The sequence below is a fragment of the Dermacentor albipictus genome, chromosome 1 (assembly GCF_038994185.2).
Source record: "Dermacentor albipictus isolate Rhodes 1998 colony chromosome 1, USDA_Dalb.pri_finalv2, whole genome shotgun sequence".
Classification (NCBI taxonomy): domain Eukaryota; kingdom Metazoa; phylum Arthropoda; class Arachnida; order Ixodida; family Ixodidae; genus Dermacentor; species Dermacentor albipictus.
In genome coordinates, this window is record NC_091821.1 from 426,872,370 (window position 1) to 426,891,248 (window position 18,879).

An 18,879-nucleotide genomic window follows, 5' to 3' on the forward strand; every position below is an offset into this window, starting at 1 on the left:
TTCGTTGAGATCGAGCTTCAATAATTTCCCATCTACCACAATGAAGCACCATAATAATGTCCGCAAAGGTAACAGCACTTAGTGTAGAATAAAAAGCAACATTTGAGAGCCAGCATGTTAAAGTCACGTATATACTAGAAAATCAGAACGTACAGGTAATAGAAAGTTACAAAAGATCTCGAATCAGTACATCGCAATCTGTGTTGTGCATAATTAAACACATTCATTTGAAATGGATCAGCTCATTATTATATGGTACATTTAGATAGCAAATCTTTCACTCACACTACTACTTAACAAAAAAAAAAATATCACCGACGATTGAGATGCTTCCTAATGCGAAATTTAAGCGCACCTCTATACGTGTTTTCGTGATATATCGACTATTGCGGACAATCTGTTTCGTACGGCTCGTTGCAAACGGAGCGAAGTGTGGCGCGGCTGCCTCGCTAATCTGGAGATCGCAAGACGCACCGCGTGGGTGACACGTGGGCGCGATTCACAGCAGCCGCTGCACACAAACCTCCCAGACGACGCGCGCTACTCAGGCGCCATCTCGTAGCCATCGTTGCCGCACTACTCTTGCTTCTCACGCTTTCGCCATACCCTCCTCCTCAGCTTTCCTTCTCGCGTATTTCATCCCCCGATGCTTTCCGCGTTCGCACTTTCGTCCTTCGCTGTGCTCGTGCGCTCGGCTACGCCGACGCCGACGCCCACGCTCTCCGCAGGAACGGGCAACTGAGAGCTGCGCTCTAAGACAGAATACAAATAAATTAGATACAGGACAGCTAAATGCAACTAATAAAACAGCTATTTTGAAGGCTACCGACTCATCATTCAAGCACACTCCGCATTAGAAGACAGAAAAAAAAAAGAAAGAGAACTCCGAAACACTAAAAGGCTGGGAGAGAGTGTTCACTGTATAAATTCTGCGGATACCCTCGCATGAACAATTAAGCAAGTCAACACCCTGGTGAGGTCACAGTAAATTATAAACAAGAGAACAGTGTAAGATAGGCGTTCTTTTCCGGCGCTTAACCATGCTGTACTTACCTCCCAATTTTATCCATGACGCATAGGATAATCTAAGTGTCTAATTCGTGGGTTTGTTAAGCACGTGCAAATTTTTAGTGGTCTTCAGAGTTTCGAACTTGAACTGCTTCATTCACAACTTCGGCTTTCGTTTTTCTTTTCTTCACGTAATCATCCTGCTACCCCAAACTCCCCGAAAATAAATAAAGCTTTGAAAGAATACCTTATCAATCGGGATTGAGTGCGCGTGTCTCTTTAGTGTTTATAAGGCGAACACCGCGGAATTCAGACAGAAAGTAGGCATTGTCGGAAGGCGGTATTGCATCATCGCTCCAGTGGTTCCGGCACACAGCCTCTTTCTTCTACACACTGGCCTCTTAACTAACAAAAACTGACCTTACATGCAGGGCTGCCACACAATCCAGTGCCTTCAAACATGCTCATATCGACATGCTTGCTTATTTCAAGGCCGTAGGAGAAGAAAAGGTGTTTAATGAACAGTATTGTGTGAGAAGACAGAAATAGAAGAGAGGAAAGGCAGGGAGGTTAAACAGACGCGCGTCGGGTTTGCTACTCTGCACTGGGGGAAGGGGTATAACGATGAAAAGAGGAAGAGAAAGAGGAGGTAGAGCCGAGCACACCTTCGTGCACTTTTAAAGAGAAACGCGACGCTTCGACACCGAAAAGAAAAGAGGCGCATACAATTGTACCGTGTAATTTGATATTGGCAAGACCACTTGGCAATATTTTTTTATGTCTTTGACTTTACCTGCTGATGCACAAGCGTGTAACAAATATTCATAACGCAATTCTGCCGAGGTATATGCGAAGTTTAAGCAACCTTATATAGCTCCTGCACCTTTTTTACAATGTTTTGTCCAATAATTATATTTCCTATCGCGTAAAGCGACGGCAATAAAACTGCACCGGGATGCAATATCGAATGCTGAAACAAATTTTTCCAACAGCGCCAATAGGAGTGGCGAATTGCGAAGCGTACCGACACGGCTCGCCGCTGTCGCACTTGTCTAACTGGCATTTCTTCCATCTGCATAATGCACAAGTACAGTCAAAGTGCATTTGGCGTCCGAGCCCTGTGTCTGTGGAATCTTGCTACGCGGGTCAACGAGCACGCATTTCGGAGTAACATACTCTATAAATAACGACATAACAACACTACGCACATATCGTGCCAACTAGGCTCACACTATGGATTATACTTCAGAAAACCATTGAGATCAAAGCTTTCGGAAATTTGCACAAAAGGAAATACGCATTGTAACATGAAATGGAGGTGCTAAAAACGCACTGTTATGCTACTATGTACAACAAAGCGATGGCATTCCATCAGCAATCCCGCAGGTTCTCCAATTAAACGTCATGCTGCTATAGCCGCACGAACATCACACGTAACCCCGGCATCTTGAATGATGGGTGTGCATAGTATTCAGGCCAGCAATAGCCGGTACCTTAAACAAGGCGGCTCCGCAATCGCTTCCAGGGCACGCAGCCTGCAAAAGCATGACTTTTATTATCGGTCTCTCTTACTGCAAGAAAATTGTGGCGCTGGGTGCCGGGGTTCTACAGTCACCAGAAAAAACAAGTTTTCAGAGTACCGCAAAGGCGCCCCGCTTCCGTCTGCAACAGTGAGTGCCCACGCCCACAGAACTTCCAAGACACCGTTGCTGCCGCTCTTACAGAGTTGAGAAATAGCTTCCCGAATGGCGTTCGTTTATATTTCTGGTTTAATGTGCCACCCAACTTTTTCGGCTGAGCACGAGGTCGCGGGATCGAATCCCGGCCACGGCGGCCGCATTTCGATGGGGGCGAAATGCGAAAACACCCGTGTACTTAGATTTAGGTGCACGTTAAAGAACCACAGGTGGTCGAAATTTCCGGAGTCCTCCACTACGGCGTGCCTCATAATCAGAAAGTGGTTTTGGCACGTAAAACCCCATAATTTTTTTTAACTTTTTCGCAAATTCATCAGTGCGGGTGACTTGCAGGCCTCAAAATGCGCGAACGGGATCATTTTAAAATATAGTGCGCAGAAGCCGTCGCAGCAGAGGGCTACGTATGCACTGTTGTAATTATTAGTGAAAACGTAGCTCCACGAGTGACTCTAGCACTGACAAGTTTTAATTGTTGTTGTTGTCCTTTGCTGTGAACCGCACTAATTGTGTGTATATGCTCTGTTTCAATCTATTGCTATTCCCTTCTTATTTTTCTACGTCTCCCAACCCCATGTGTAGGAGTGCAAGCATGATTTGACTTCTGGCTAGCTTCCCCTGCCTTTCTTTCATTTCTATCTTTATCTCTCTTTGCGCATTGACAGTTCGATGACACGTTTTTTTTTCTGGAGCATTCAGAGGTTCAGCTTTCGCACTTAGCCTTTTGTGCAACTTCCACTTCTAATTTCGCAGTTTCAGTCGCTCTTGCGCACGCCTTTTCTTGAGATTATTCAGTTAGCATGAGAATAACCCGCTTGCATGACGGTGCATGCGCACTTTATCTCTGTGTAGATGCAATTCAAGTTCGCCTTCTCTCTTGTGCTCGCCGCGGCCATTTTGCTCACAGTCCAATAAAAGGGCGCCGCGCGAGCGTCATTGGAAATAGTTCAGGCTGAAACCTAGCTAACCACGTGGGAAACGCTGACATCGCACTAGTGGTTGTTTCCAGAGGAAACGAAGTCCTTCTGAGACAAAAAAGAAAGAACAGTAAATTAGTTTTTGTTTGATTGCTGCAACCACACGCGCAGCAGCCGGGCATAAACACAGAGGAGTCTAAGTACTGAGGGTTGCAGGCAATGGTCAAGCAATCTCGAAAACAAACAAGTACACGGCATTCGTGTCTCTACAGCATTTCCAATACCATCTGCCGGTCGGCGTTTGCAAGCCCTTTGAGGGCGCCAAACCAACTAAGCAGCGCGCGCTAATGGCAGGGCTAGCAGCGCGGAAAAAAATAATGTGATTTCGAAACTTGTTTTTTCTAGTGACACTAGATTGATTAAAACGTTTTCATTGGAGAGAGCGAAGACCTCTCTGGAATTTGGTGCGGGAGTATAAGGGCACGCAAGCAGCTTCTGCAATGCAACGGGGGTTGACGCGCAATTAGGACAGCGCAGGGGGAAATATATGACAACGCCCAGGGCGTTCTAGTTGGCAAGGATATGGCGATGCCTAGAGAGTCTGTAAAATGCCATACAAATGAATCAGCTGGAGCAATATTGTAAAGTCTCACCGGTGACATCCGCGATTTAGTGAAGCACATAATAGGAATGATATAAGGGGACAGTGAGGCGTGCAGACAGGACACAAGAGTAGAGAAGTGGACAACACGAACGCCGTGTTGTCTTCTCTACTCTTCTCTACACTTCTCTACTCTTGTGTCCTGTCTGCACGCCTCACTTCTATTTGCATTATGAATCCTTACCAACTAGCTCAGCTTTCTGTCGTTATAAGGGGACAGTAACATCCCAAATCGGGGAAGACACCTAGTAGGAAACCACTGGCAAAGATTTCAGCAATAGGGTCTCGACAACTAGGTGATATGTTTATCTGTGCGCTTGACATTCACACACACCCACGCACGTCCCCTCCCCGCATATATATACATACATATATATATATATATATATATACATATATATATATATATATATATATATATATATCTGTGTGTGTGTGTGTGTGTTTGTGTGTGTTTGTGTGTGTGTGACGTAGAGTAAGGCCATAATCCAGTCTTGGGCGTTGGGACCAACCTGTGAGGCAATTATTCTGAAAACCTCGCACTTACACGGGCAACCTTACACGAATGAAATAGATTCCCTTGCTTGTATTTTCTTTTAACTTTTCTTCAAAAGGGTTCCCTGCGAATATTCTTTGATATTATTGCAGAACTTTTCAAGTAATGTTTGTAGAACTATGTTAGCAGGAAGTACGGTTTTGTCTACCAATAAGAGCAAGAAAGCAAAATTCATTTATTTGCGTACTACTAACGCAAACCATCTACCTAACGCGTTGACTTACTTTCAATAGCTCACAAACAAACAAAAATCTTTTTCAGAAAATTGTTCTCCGCGTTCACTGATACTACCTGTAGAAGAGTCATACTAAGCTCCATAACAGCACTTAGAAATGTACTTCGTTCACAATGCAGTGTAAGCACATATTTACAATAAAACAGACCCGCAGCAAATCATGTATAAATGACACTCTTTTGTTGCTGAGAAAATAGTTTATATGCTTTTACACGTGTTATAAAGCCAAAAAAAAAACCTCATGCGACATGGTCAAGCGTACAGCATCGCAGAGACCTGTTCAACGCGCGGGAAACGCTTTATCGCATTTCTGAAAGATGGCGACAAGTCGTGACGTGGAGTATAATACTTCTAACGGCTGCGTTACAAAATTAGCAAGTACCAAGGACACTTCCCACCATCCGTGAATCAGCAAAGCTGTGGCCAGTTTCCGACATGTCGAGAAAGAAGAAATAATGAGGCCAATGTATTTCGTGAGTATTTATCGGCTTTGGTCGCTTACAAGTTTACTCGAAGTGCTATGAATAAGCCTGCGATTTTGGAAGAAGTCCAAGACGCAAGTACCGCACAATGTATAAATGCGCCAATAGAGCTTATTCACATGATGTCACGAGTGTCATTTAGTCCTATTGACAGCTTCCGCAGATCTGCTAGAGATAAGAATATCGAGATATAGGTGCAGCTTTCCACCATACTGGATGTTTAGCACTATTGCAGCCGCGATGGTGTTGGTGATTACCCCCACGTAAACTGAACGACCGCCCAAAAATCTAATCTATTCATGCGAGCAGAAGCACGAGCGCTTCATAATCCTTTACCGTAAACCAACGCATTTTCTTTTCGCAGCTATTGCCATAACTTTGCCGTTATAAAATTGCCTAAGTACCCAGGGGATATAGCACTACTTCTAGTAAAACAATAAGAAACAGAGCACATATAGACGAAATATTTGTGACGGTAGGCATTTTTGCTGCTAACACTCGGCGGCAACGTCCTACCATGTAGAAAATAAACACTTTGCAGGTGATATTGAAGACGTTTCGGCCACTGCAACTTCAGCCAAATGTCTCCGGAGGCCTTACTGAAGACAGAGCGCGGGTATTATGTGACCCAGTCAAATTTGATGAACGCCCTCGTCTCTGAGGTTGACCAATTACCCTTTTCTAATATATAATGTTTCAGAAACATGTTCCAGCGTTCACTGATTCAGACTGGCTGCGTTTCACGAAACTGAGAAATGCTTCTCTTCTCGTATTCTCAAGCGCTGGAAAAGGTAAGGCGCACTGCTATATAGTGTATTGTGTTCCCGCAGAAAAGATTCCTTTACTGCAACCGGCATTTTAGACTGTATGTTATATTGACAAAGTACGAGGTCAGTTGACAGCATAGACGGGTGCCTTGATCTTGCATCGTCCTTTGGATCTCCTTGGCCTTCCCGAAAGCTCTGGGCCCACTTAAACTCTCAGTTCTTTCTCTTAGGCAATCCTTTCCATAGGCCTTTTGCAACAACACAAGTTTTTTCGCCATTCTTGCCTAATTTCACATGAAATTTGACATTGACCCTTTGTTCTGTCTGTTCGTCGACCTCCGTTCCAGCTCAGTCTGAAATTGGTCTTGCAAAAAATGCAGGGATAAATGTTTACCTTGTCATACGGCGGTCCTGCTTATACAAGTGGTCAACTGGATGCTTTCGAGTGGAGAAAGTCAGAGCGGTGCCAAGTAGACTCTGTTTCATTTTTTTTTTGTTTTTTAGCTGAATTACTGCACAAACTTTTTGGGACGGAGGTGGTACCTGTGGCAGTATATGTACTTTAAATGGGTTTTATTTTTTGCACATACATTACAAAAATAAAGGTGGTCAACAGTGTTGCACTTAATATACAAACACGAATGTTTCTTTGCGTTGCGTAATAATGGCATGTTTCATACCATAATGTAAACTTATATACTTCTCACACAGAGGGCGTTCATTGAACAATATAGGAACTAAAGGAACCAGTGGAAAATTTTCAAGGAACCTGTTCTTTTTTCATTATGCACTCAATCTTTCCGTTTTTTTTTTCCGGTGTAAATGTGTCTTGAGTGACACTTTTAATGAAAATGAAAGAAGCATCTTAAAGAAAGCCGTCTTACTCAATTACGCTTCTTCCATACCACAACAGCCACTAATGCGGCGGGAGAAGATTCTTAAGCATGAAAAGTAGCAAACCTGAACAGCATGTTTAGAGGAAGTCCTGAAGGTCCCGCAAGAGTTCCCCGGGACGTCACAGATCTGGTCGAAAATAAGACTAGCAATATCTGACAACTTTACCTGAGTCAAAGCGACCATATACGTTGACATATTTCAGAATTTATGAAGTCAGAAAGCCGAACTGACACTCAAGTCAGGAAAGAAATTTCACAAATAAAACGGAAGTGCGGCCTCCCTTGCCATCAGAAGCAGTCACAAGGCTAATATTCGCCTTCCCCCATCATCGTGATGGTCCATACGAAGTCCAAATTACGAGGTGTATAGTCGAACAAGGAGTGTCGCTTAAGCCAACGTTTGTCGAAACGTTGGCCTAAAGCGACATTCCTTGCTGGACTGCTCCACAACATTTCAAGTTTGCATCTTCTTTTGAACTTCTGTCGTGTAATGCCCAAGTGTGTAATAAGATAGAGTCGCGCGTACCGTAGCTTGAGGGTGTGAGGGAAAGGGTGCGAGTGTGAGTCGAGTAGAATGGTGGCTGAATTAACGCGCACCATCTTCCTACGTACGCAATGTTGAAAATCACTTGATTCAGCACACCCTGAGGCAGGCCAGTGCGCGACCTCCTCCTACATCCCAGCCATGGCTGCGCAGGCTGCCCACATAGCTGAGTGCATACGTGGCGATGCAATCACAAAGGGCGAGCTGAGATAGTTGGTGGCTTCCTGTGGGCTGACTTCTCGAGCGCACAGTGTTGCAAGTCACGCAGTGTCAAGTTTCGGAAAAGCGCTGACGCCAGAGAGAAAGAGAGAGTAAAACACCTCTATTATGAATTAAGGAATAATGGGCGCGAGAGGCAGCACGAAAGGTTCGTTCCTCGCTATACCAGCGCTCTTTATTGTGACAGCGAGTGCACGCGGTCAACGAGTTACATTTGCTTATGTTTGCCTGTGGGCGCGTGACAGCATGTTCATTATAATTTAATCAGTAAGCGAATGCTTACTGCAGTTCATGCGGTCGATAAAACTACGAATACAACTTCGTGTAGCTGTCTACTACTTTCCCATCATTATCAATGCTTCGCGTTTTGAGCGAAATGACGGATTTATTCCTGGTAGATGTTAAGCAAATATAAATATCAGTTTTCAAATATGATTTCACCCAAACCAAGCATATTTTGTTGTGATGTTTGGTGCCTGCTTAAGTGACCTTAAAGAGAAAGAGTACTTGAGCCGTATTATTAAATTAGTACACAGCACCAAAAAAAAAAAGATACAACTTTAGCGTGAGGTTTCGGACGGCGGTGCTGCGTTGTAGTTCCTGCACCAGCCAGCTCTGACGTCAAAAACCTTTTTGGTGTCTTTTGCGGCCTGGTTGATTTATTGGACTACAATGTGAGAGGAAGGGTTCTCTATTATATTTTAGCGTTGCCAAACAATGAACTTTGCAAGTTTCCAGGATTTGTCCTGCACCACAATGGTTAAAAGTTGATATGGTCATTTGAACTCTAACGTCGCACTGACATTGAGGCACTAGGGTTTCAGCGCGAAAGAAAAAAAAGAATCGAATTCATTTTCTCTTCTAATATTCAACGCATTCGCATGCACCCAACAACATTACAGTTTTTCATAATGACATCATTACTCTACGAATGACTTGTTTCTCTTCAGTGTTCCTCTAAGTCTTCGTGAAGGAGTGTGCGCGTATTTTTACCTGCCGCTTTAGGCTCCACCTGCATAACAGTGACCAAGATGACCTTTCGGAAACAAAGGCTGATTCTGTGCTTATTTATCATTTCTTTATTTCAATTATTAGGTAGAAGTGATTTCCGCTATGCTGACCTTGCGTTCTTTGTCTGTTGGCTTCTTATCAGAATACTTCTCAATATCGGAGCTCTGGGTTTCCTTTCTCGTAATATATATATATATATATATATATATATATATATATATATATATATATATACACTAAGTATTAACTAAGGTAATCACAAATAGAATCAGGAACACCTTAACCTAAGACTTCTGTCAACCAAAGGACCAGGCAGGATTCCGTAAAGGCTACTCAACAATATACCATATTCACACTACCAATCAGGTGGTAGAAGAATGCGCGGAATGTAACGAACCCTTATATATAGCTTTCATTGATCACTGCACCTCACAGTCGCAGCTTTCGTTCGTAAAGCCGCTCAATATAACGATAGTGGATAACAAAAGTTCTTGCACCTTATTAACCAGAGAATGTTTTTTGTACTTCTAATCACTAATATATTCAAAGATTTATGCTGACTTTTTATCGAGAACTTAACGATGCACAAATAAAAATTTTTTCGCTTGTGCGTGAGTTCCAACGTGACATACTGAAGAAGAAGTGGTACGTTTAGAGCCCATATAACAGTGAGTTATAAAGCTAGTGTAATTAAGAAAAGACATGCCGTCATAAAAGTACGTACAATATTTTCTGCCTCGATACGCAACATGGTCAAAACGTCGTCATTAGAATATTACAAGGCCAAAACAAGTCAGGATCATAGAAAAAGTACGGAAAACGATGCAAACACTACATTTGCGCAGTTTCTACTGTTCTTCACGAACATAATTAAAAACTAAGTTGAAGAACATACATCTGTCGTGCACGAAATAGCACACGAGCATTGAACCTATAAGACAGCAAGTGACGGAAAACTGGCACAATATTGCACCCAGGGTCGATAAAAAGTGCCCAATATTGTTTTCCTCTAAAGAGGTTATGAGGCTTTCAAAGCACTACAGCAGCGCATCATTCCATCGTCCAGTCAGTTTTCCACTTTAACAGGACGCGCATAAAGGCGACTCACTGTTTACGATAGGCACACCCCCCCTGCGGTTGGGTGCGTGCGTGCGAGTGGCGCAATCTTGGTTTGTGATATCCTCAGATTACTGTGACTGAGCCTGCGTATTTCTGCAGCTTCACCAGGCATAAGAGAAGCCAGAACCCACATTTAGTTAGCTTCTCAAATGAAGCAGCAAGATAACGTTGCTGACCATTGTGGGTCGGGAATCGTAGGACATCGAGAAACCTGTCAGCATGAAATTCCTGCGAGTGATTCCCGAGGGGGCCCCACTGTCCCAAAATCCCCTTACTGTGGGAGAGCTCTTGGGAGCACTGCCGCTGAAGCCACTCTCGAATGCGGGACGTTGACCTAAGAGAAACACTTAACCTCGCAATCTGGTCAATCTCTAACTCTCTCGAACCGCGTCCCTGCCCGGGGGCTGCAGACCCAGAATCTCACTAGGAAGAGAATGCCACCGTGCCTACAAGCAGATATGGAGGAAAGAAACTTCATAACAGAGGGATCAGTGGACCACATCGGGTAAAAATAAATCTGACCTGCCCGCGTTACTGCAAACCGTGCACATCTTGTCGCATTATACGGTGCGTTATATAGGGTGAAACTATTCCATCTCGGCCAGCGTTGTACAAACGTCTGCAGGTTATTTGACTTCTATTTTAGCTTTCTAACTTTCTGGTGAGACGGTTCTAATTTTTTAATGATCATGTTATCATGTTATCATTGCTGAGCTCATCGCAGATAAGCCACGTCATCCAGGGTGTAATTGTGCTTGGGTAGGCTGGACGACCAGATGTTCTTCAGCCTCCTGAATGTTCCCCTTCCATATTTTGTGCAGTGCAGTTTTCTAGAACGCATAGGCAGATTACAGTGCTGGTCTAGGCCTTTTCTTCCTAGCAAAAGTTTCTTGCGCTGAATTACCCGACTTAAACCCGAGGACCACTGGCATAATCGTATACCAAAATGTAGCCGAGAGTGGAGTTTTGTGCGAGAAAACATAAAGCCTGACATGGCAACACAATGGGATTTCTCTACAAATTACTTCGCACAGCCTAAATTGTAAAAGTCGGCAAGCAAGTCTTGTTTCTCTGCTTTTGATAGGGAAGTGTCTAATCTTGTGACATACGTCATTTGTCACTTCGTTAAGGCTCATACTAGAATAATCTGCGTGCTTTCAGCTGGACATGATAATAACCTCTCTGCTCTGAATAAGGATGACACAGGAAGACTCGGACGTGCTGATTGTACGTGTTTATTGCGAGTCGTTAGAGCTTGTCAGCATTAATGAATGGCAGATCGCATGCGTGTTCTCGCAAACAGTGATGGCGGTTGGTGTTTTTTTGTACAAAATTCGGCTACAATGCCATCCCGCTCCCAAGCTAAATGAACCATACATGTTCTCCCTTGAGCAGAAATGTATGGACCAAGGCTTCTGCGATGAATGAAGCCACTTTTCTTGACATTGAGGACTGCAGTCCAAAGTTGGCATTGAAAACTTTCCAGTGCTCTCTTCAATTTCAGTTCGTGCGTGTGAATGACGAGTAAATTGAAATTTAGTTTTTTAATGCGTGAGCATTAGTTGTGCCAAAGTGGGACAAAAATGTGGGCGTGTGAAGTGTGGGAAGCTGGTCATATTGTAGAGCTATATGTGGCAGCATTGACGCAGAGGAAGATGAGGAGGACGGCGGCTGCCCATAGGGACAGGCCATTGCCTCGGAAGTGAAGCGTACGCGTGGCTCAGATCACGCGCAGCCGGTGCGAGGGCCAGGGGATAGATCCGCCGAGGAATGACCGTCAGCTAGGGCCTTCTGCTCAGCAAAAATGTGCTCCTGTTTATTGTCGCTCGTCGTCATCACTGATTTAGCACGCCACGAGATTGGCGGCCACGGACAGCGGACATGGCTGACGACAACCGCAATGCTTCCAACGATCCGAGCGGAAACGGATGTCGGTCGCTGTCACGGATGACAGCGACTGAAAAACCCTGCACCACAGCGTGACATGGCTGCTCTTTCACTCGGGTTACCCCAGTGCTGACCAGCGGAACCCCAACTCTGGATCGGTCTGGATACATGTACGCTGCTACTGAAACTGGTCTGCTCTGCACCACAGTCTGCGCTGCTCGAAAAATAGGGGAGTGAGTCGAGTGACCTCTAGAACAACATTTTGTAACGTGGCGCACGTGGTTTAAATCATGAATTGGTGACCTCGGAAAGATATGACATAATGCTAATGCATTTCTGTCGCATTTGCCACTAGATTTCCACTGATTCTTCGTTTTTTTTTTCGGTGATCCTGCGGTAACTGGTTAGTATACTTTTCCCCACAGAAATACAATGGTTTATTATGTAAAGCCACTATCTTAATTTGCTTTCGTAAATAGTGTCAACAATTACATATTGCTTCTTCAGACGACAGCGCTTTCAGTGCTGCCAGATGTAGGACATTCCTGTGATTTTCCTTCAATGGAAATTTTACATGTGCCAGTTCTGCAGAACGTAAATAAATATTCTCTTATGGAAAAGCAGCACCCGCTACAACCTTTCACGTGCCAGAAAAGACACTGCCTATGCGATAGTTCATTTCACCCTTCACTTGTACATTTTGGATGCTAAGTAATCTAAACTTGCTTATGAGGGGGCACAGGATGTTCCTTTGGTCGAAAACGGAAAGAAGGCGGCATGCAAGTGTAGGAAGTGCAAAATCAGGACGCGCATGAAGTAATTATCTATTTCAATATTCCAATGCTATTCCTTTTGCTTTTCGTCAGTGGTCCAAGCGGTGCTCTGCCCACGTTATCCCCGAGAAAGGCCGTTCAATAATCGCGGATGATAAGAAAGATATGGAATACAGCGAACGTAGTCTGTACGTCATGCCCACCCGGAGTCTACGATACCAATTTTGTTGAGCACATGTCAATGGAACAGCGGATCGAGAGCTCACAGCCACATTTGACGGAATAGGGCTTCACGAAGTTGACTTCAACGACAGCTCTGATGTTATGGCTGAGCCTTGCTCACTGTTCTACGTCCCATGCCACGGTTCGCTCAGTGCAGCATCTCTGCTGACCCCAGAAACTATTTTACATCGTGCGACGTTTGCGTTTATACTGTCCCGGCAATCAGTGTTATGTTCGGGCCCTGCCTGGTACTGCTTGCTGGGGTTCGTCTTCCCGTCAAATCTAATGATTTGTATCAGTACTAAGCACGGAAAGCCTTCTGGGAGAAGCTGGTGCACATATTCGAAGTCTACATAGGTGTTTTCTATTCGCGAAAATATTAAGGACTAAAGTAAATTAAAGCATGGTAAATGTTTCTATAATTTCAGGCTTCTCTATGAAGCCTGGTTCCACTTTATGGCCCTCGCCACGTGTTCCTATTCTCTGAACTCATCATCATCGGCAGCAGCAGCGTCATTAGCATCAGCATGATCAGCCTGTTTCATGTCCACTGCAGGGCGAAAGCCTTTCCCTGTGATTACCCCTGTGCTGCGCCAACCGATTCCACCTAGCACCTGCGAATTTCCTAATTTCATCGCTCTCCCTAGTCTTCTGCCGTCCTCGACGGCGTTTCCCTTCTCTTGGAAACCATTCTGTAACCCTAATGGCCCAACGGTTATCTAACCGGGGCATTGCATGACCTTGTTTACATGACCTTGCCATTGTTTTCTCTTGATGTCAATCAGAATAGCGTCTATACCTGCTTGCTCTCTTATCCAAGCCGCTTTCTTTCTGCCTCTTAACGTTATACCTAGCAATCTTCGTTCCGTCGCTCTTTGCACGTTGTTCTCATAACTTTTTATTATTATAACCGCCAATGTAAGCCAAGAAGCAATCCGCTGCAGGCTTCTGTGTCCCATATAACAAGGCACACCTTCGATATTATTGCGGTTGATTCTTCCCGCCGAGAATGAATTTTCGATTACTGAATACGTCACAAGTTTCTATGACGATTATGTGGGCACACGTCGTGCGTAAAGAAAACTTTTCGGTGTAGAATACAATAAATTGCGGCCTAATAGTGAAACAATTATTAAGTTGCCCACACAATTTACATAACTTAAGAAACATTTTCATACCACTTCACTAAACATTTACACAGCATGCGGTAAGATAATTGCACAAAGGTCCCACAAAAGGTAAGCTGGGCACTTTGGAACATCGGCAGGGGCATCACAAAGACAAGTCGGTGTTCGATAGCTATTGTCAAACGCCATGACTCCTGTCTTCTATTATTATAAACACGTTCTTTGTCATGTGAAATACCAGGTGTTATTCAATACTTGTGCCCGGACTAATTAAATTTATTCGCATTCTACTTTCCCTTTCTCGGGTTTGAATATTCGCACATGCGGGCTGGAATTAAAGGATGAAATTACAGCATCTCACCCAAATTACTTTTTTAGTGTTTTTGAAGAGGTCACGAGGGTTGTAAGGGGGGTTTGTTGGCGACGCATCTTGAATAGGTTTATCGTAGCGCGATTAAAAGACGGCAGAAGACACACGGGGCCACACACGGCGCTAACTCCCAACAATGGAAGATAGCGCTGTATCGGTCCTTCTGTGTCTTCTTTCGTCCAGTATTTTTAATCGCATTGCCGTAACCATACTTTAAAGAAGACCTGGAATTCCACGTCAGTTTTTTTTTTGAACGGCTTCATCTTATATATATATATATATATATATATATATATATATATATATATGTATATATATTGACACGTATACTTATCTTTATCGGGCAACCACGTTTCGCAGCCTAACAAAAGTAGTCGCACAGCGTGGGACGCGCCTGTATGTACCGAAGTTTCTGGAACGTTATCGATGCTTCTATCTGCTGTCTGTTGTCGCTGAGCGTTATGTTATCTGATTGCATCACTTGACGCGAATGGTGTAGAACTTTGTGGAAGGCATGCGGGTCCGAACGATTAGTCTGGAACATTCGATGACTGCTCTATAAAAGCCGACGCGCTTGACCCGCTGATCAGTTTTTCGACGATCGCCGAGCGTGTTCGCCGCTATCGTTGTGCTATAAGTGTAGCCTGTTTTGTGGGCAAAGGTTCGCCCAATAAAGGTTAGATTTGTCGTTCACAGTATTGCTACTGTGTTATTCAACGTCACCACCACGTGACATCTGGTGGAGGTGCTGGGTACGTTCATGTACCGAACGCCCCCGCAAAGTCGCGATCCAAGCCCAAAGCCCGAGGACAAAACTAACATCGCCGAAGACCAGCGTGCTAGCCGCAGACTGCAAAGACTGCCCCCAGAGCACGGACTTCTGCCTGAAACGACAAAGAAGATAGTGATCAAGACAACCCAAATGGCTGCCCCAGTGTCCCCCGTTATCCTACAGCAACCTCGGGACCCACCAACTTTCCATGGAGCAGCAACTGAGGACCCGGAATACTGGCTGGAGACGTACGAGCGAATCGCGACTTTCAACAACTGGGACTCCGACGACAAGTTGCGGCACGTATACTTCGCCCTAGAAGACGCCGCCAGAACGTGGTTCGAGAACAGGGAGTCGACATTGACAACATGGGACCTGTTCCGTACCGGCTTCATGCGCACCTTTACTAGCGTCGTGCGCAAGGAAAGGGCCGAAGCCATGCTGGACGCCCGAGTGCAACTACCGAACGAGAACGTTGCCATCTTCACGGAGGAAATGAAGCGTCTCTTCCGCCACGCCGACCCGGATTTGCCCGAGGAGAAGAAAGTCCGCCTTCTCATGCGTGGTGTGAAGGAAGAACTTTTCGGCGCAATGGTACGAATCCCACCGAAGACCGTAGAAGAGTTCCTTCGCGAGGCAACCAGCATCGAGAAGACACTCGAGATGCGAAACCGGCAATTCGACCGCCGCACGAACGCGACAAACTACGCCGGACTTCAGTCACTGGCCACCGACGACCTGCGCGAGACTATCCGAGCTGTCGTGCGGGAGGAGCTACAAAAGCTGTTCCCGTCATCACAGCCTCAGGTGGCTTCGATTGCCGATGTCGTGCGTGAGGAACTCCAACAACAACTTGGAGTCGCCCCTGAATCGCCGCAGCCCGAGCCGCAAGCAATGACCTACGCCGCCGTCGCACGCCGTCAAGGCCCCCCTCCGCGACCGCGCCAGGGCCCTGTCACGCCGCAGTTTCGTCGTCCGCCGCCGCCGCCGCCGCCAGCACGACCACCCGTCGCCCAGCGCACCTACCCGAGGAAGACAGACGTTTGGCGCGCTCCTGACCACCGCCCGCTCTGCTACCACTGCGGGGAAGCCGGCCATGTGTACCGCCGATGCCCATACCGGGAGATGGGACTGCGAGGTTTCGCCGTTAACGCGCCGCGGCCACAGATTGGCGAACGACCTCGCGATATCGCCGACTACCTCGCCGCCACTCAGTGGAGCCATCGACGAGCTTCCCGTTCGCCGTCACCAGGCCGCTACCTGTCGCCGCAGCGCCGACCATACACTGGCCCAGCCCGCGGCCGGTCCGTCAGCCCATATCCGGAAAACTAAAAGCAGCAACCGATGGAGGTGCGGTTGCTGTTCGTCGAACTGACGAAGATCCTCCGCCGCCGACGAAGACGACGAAGAGACCATCTCGACGACATAACGACACGCCGCCGTCCCGACGAAGTCTGGAAGCCAAAACTACATCGACGAAAAACGACTTGACGACGCGACGTTCCAACCTCAGTTCAACACGACGCAGCCGTGATCCGACGCCAAGACCCAACTGCAACGCCAGACAAAGAACCACCGACCTCGACGTGCTTCTCGACGGACACGCGGTTACCGCCTTAGTGGACACAGGGGCTGATTACTCCGTCATGAGTGGACACATCGCCGCCCAGCTGAAGAAGGTTAAGACTGCATGGGAAGGCCCTCAAATTCGCACCGCAGGAGGACACCTCATCACGCCGACTGGAATCTGCACGGCAAGAATAGCCATTCATGACCGAACTTACCCTGCCACTTTCGTTATCCTCCAACAGTGTTCACGAGACGTCATTCTCGGTATGGACTTCCTGAACCAACACGGCGCAATCATCGACCTGAAGTCACAGTCAATAACGCTGTCGGAAGATAAAGCGATACCGCCGGAGAGCCCTCGTAGTCACCATGCCTTGAGTGTGCTCGAAGATCAAGTGAGCATCCCGCCTCACTCCAGCGTTGTTATTTTGGTCGGCACCGAAACACCCGCTGACGTAGAAGGCGTCATCGAAGGCGACCAACGTCTTCTGCTCGACCGTGAAATTTGCGTCGCAAGAGGGATCGCTCGACTGCACGGAGGAAACACGAAAGTGTTGCTGACAAACTTCAGCAAGGAGTTCAAGCACATCAACAAGGGCACGACCATCGCATACATCGAGGAAATTGTGGAAACCAGCGATGCCTTTGTCCTCTCGGATTCTGTCGCATCTACCCCGACGACTGTAGTTCCCGAGCCAGACTTCGACATAAGTCCAAGTCTCCCCGTGATTAAGCAGCAACAGCTCAGAAGTCTGCTTCGACGATACAAAAGCTGCTTTTCGACGTCATCGAGGATTCGACAAACACCAGTCGCAAAGCATCGCATAATAACCGAAGAATGCGCTCGACCACTACGCCAGAGCCCTTACCGTGTTTGGACGCGGGAACGTGAAGCTATAAGAGAACAAGTCGACGAAATGCTGCGCGACGACATCATCCAGCCGTCGAAAAGCCCGTGGGCATCCCCTGTTGTCCTGGTAAAGAAAAAGGACGGAAGCCTACGTTTCTGTGTCGATTATCGTCGACTGAACAAGATCACGAAGAAGGATGTATACCCCCTCCCACGGATAGACGACGCATTGGATCGGCTCTGCAACGCTAAATACTTCTCGTCGATGGACCTCAAGTCTGGCTATTGGCAAATAGAAGTCGACGAAAGAGATCGCGAAAAGACCTCCTTCATCACCCCAGACGGCCTCTACGAGTTCAAGGTTATGCCATTTGGACTGTGCTCGGCACCTGCAACGTTCCAGCGCGTCATGGACACGGTTTTAGCAGGATTGAAGTGGCAGACCTGTCTCGTTTACTTGGATGACGTCGTTGTCTTCGCCGAAAATTTCAACGATCACCTTAGGCGGCTTGCAACAGTACTCGAGGCCATCAAGTCATCAGGGCTCACTCTGAAGCCACAAAAGTGCCGCTTCGCCTACGATGAGCTTCTGTTCCTAGGCCACGTCATCAGCAAGTCTGGAGTCCGCCCCGACCCGCAGAAGACAGCTGCCATCGCAAAGGTCCCGCAGCCCACCGACAAGAAGGCAGTGCGTAGATTTCTTGGCATGTGTGCTTACTACAGGCGATTTGTCAAGGACTTTTCACGCATCGCTGAGCCGCTGACACAGCTAACTAAATGTGACATTGAGTTCAAGTGGGAAACGCCGCAGGCCGACGCATTTGAAGAACTCAAACGACGCATGCAGACTCCGCCCGTACTTGCGCACTTCGACGAGCACGCCGATACCGAAATTCACACTGACGCCAGTAGCCTAGGCCTCGGTGCCGTCCTAGTCCAGAGAAAAGATGGACATGAACACGTGATAGCTTACGCTAGCCGGTCGTTGTCAAAAGCGGAAGGCAATTATTCCACAACGGAAAAGGAATGCCTCGCCATCGTTTGGGCTACAGCGAAATTTCGCCCCTACCTATATGGCAGGCCATTCAGAGTGGTCAGCGACCATCACGCGTTGTGTTGGCTAGCTAACTTAAAGGACCCTTCAGGACGGCTGGCACGGTGGAGCCTCAGACTACAAGAATACGACATTACTGTAACATA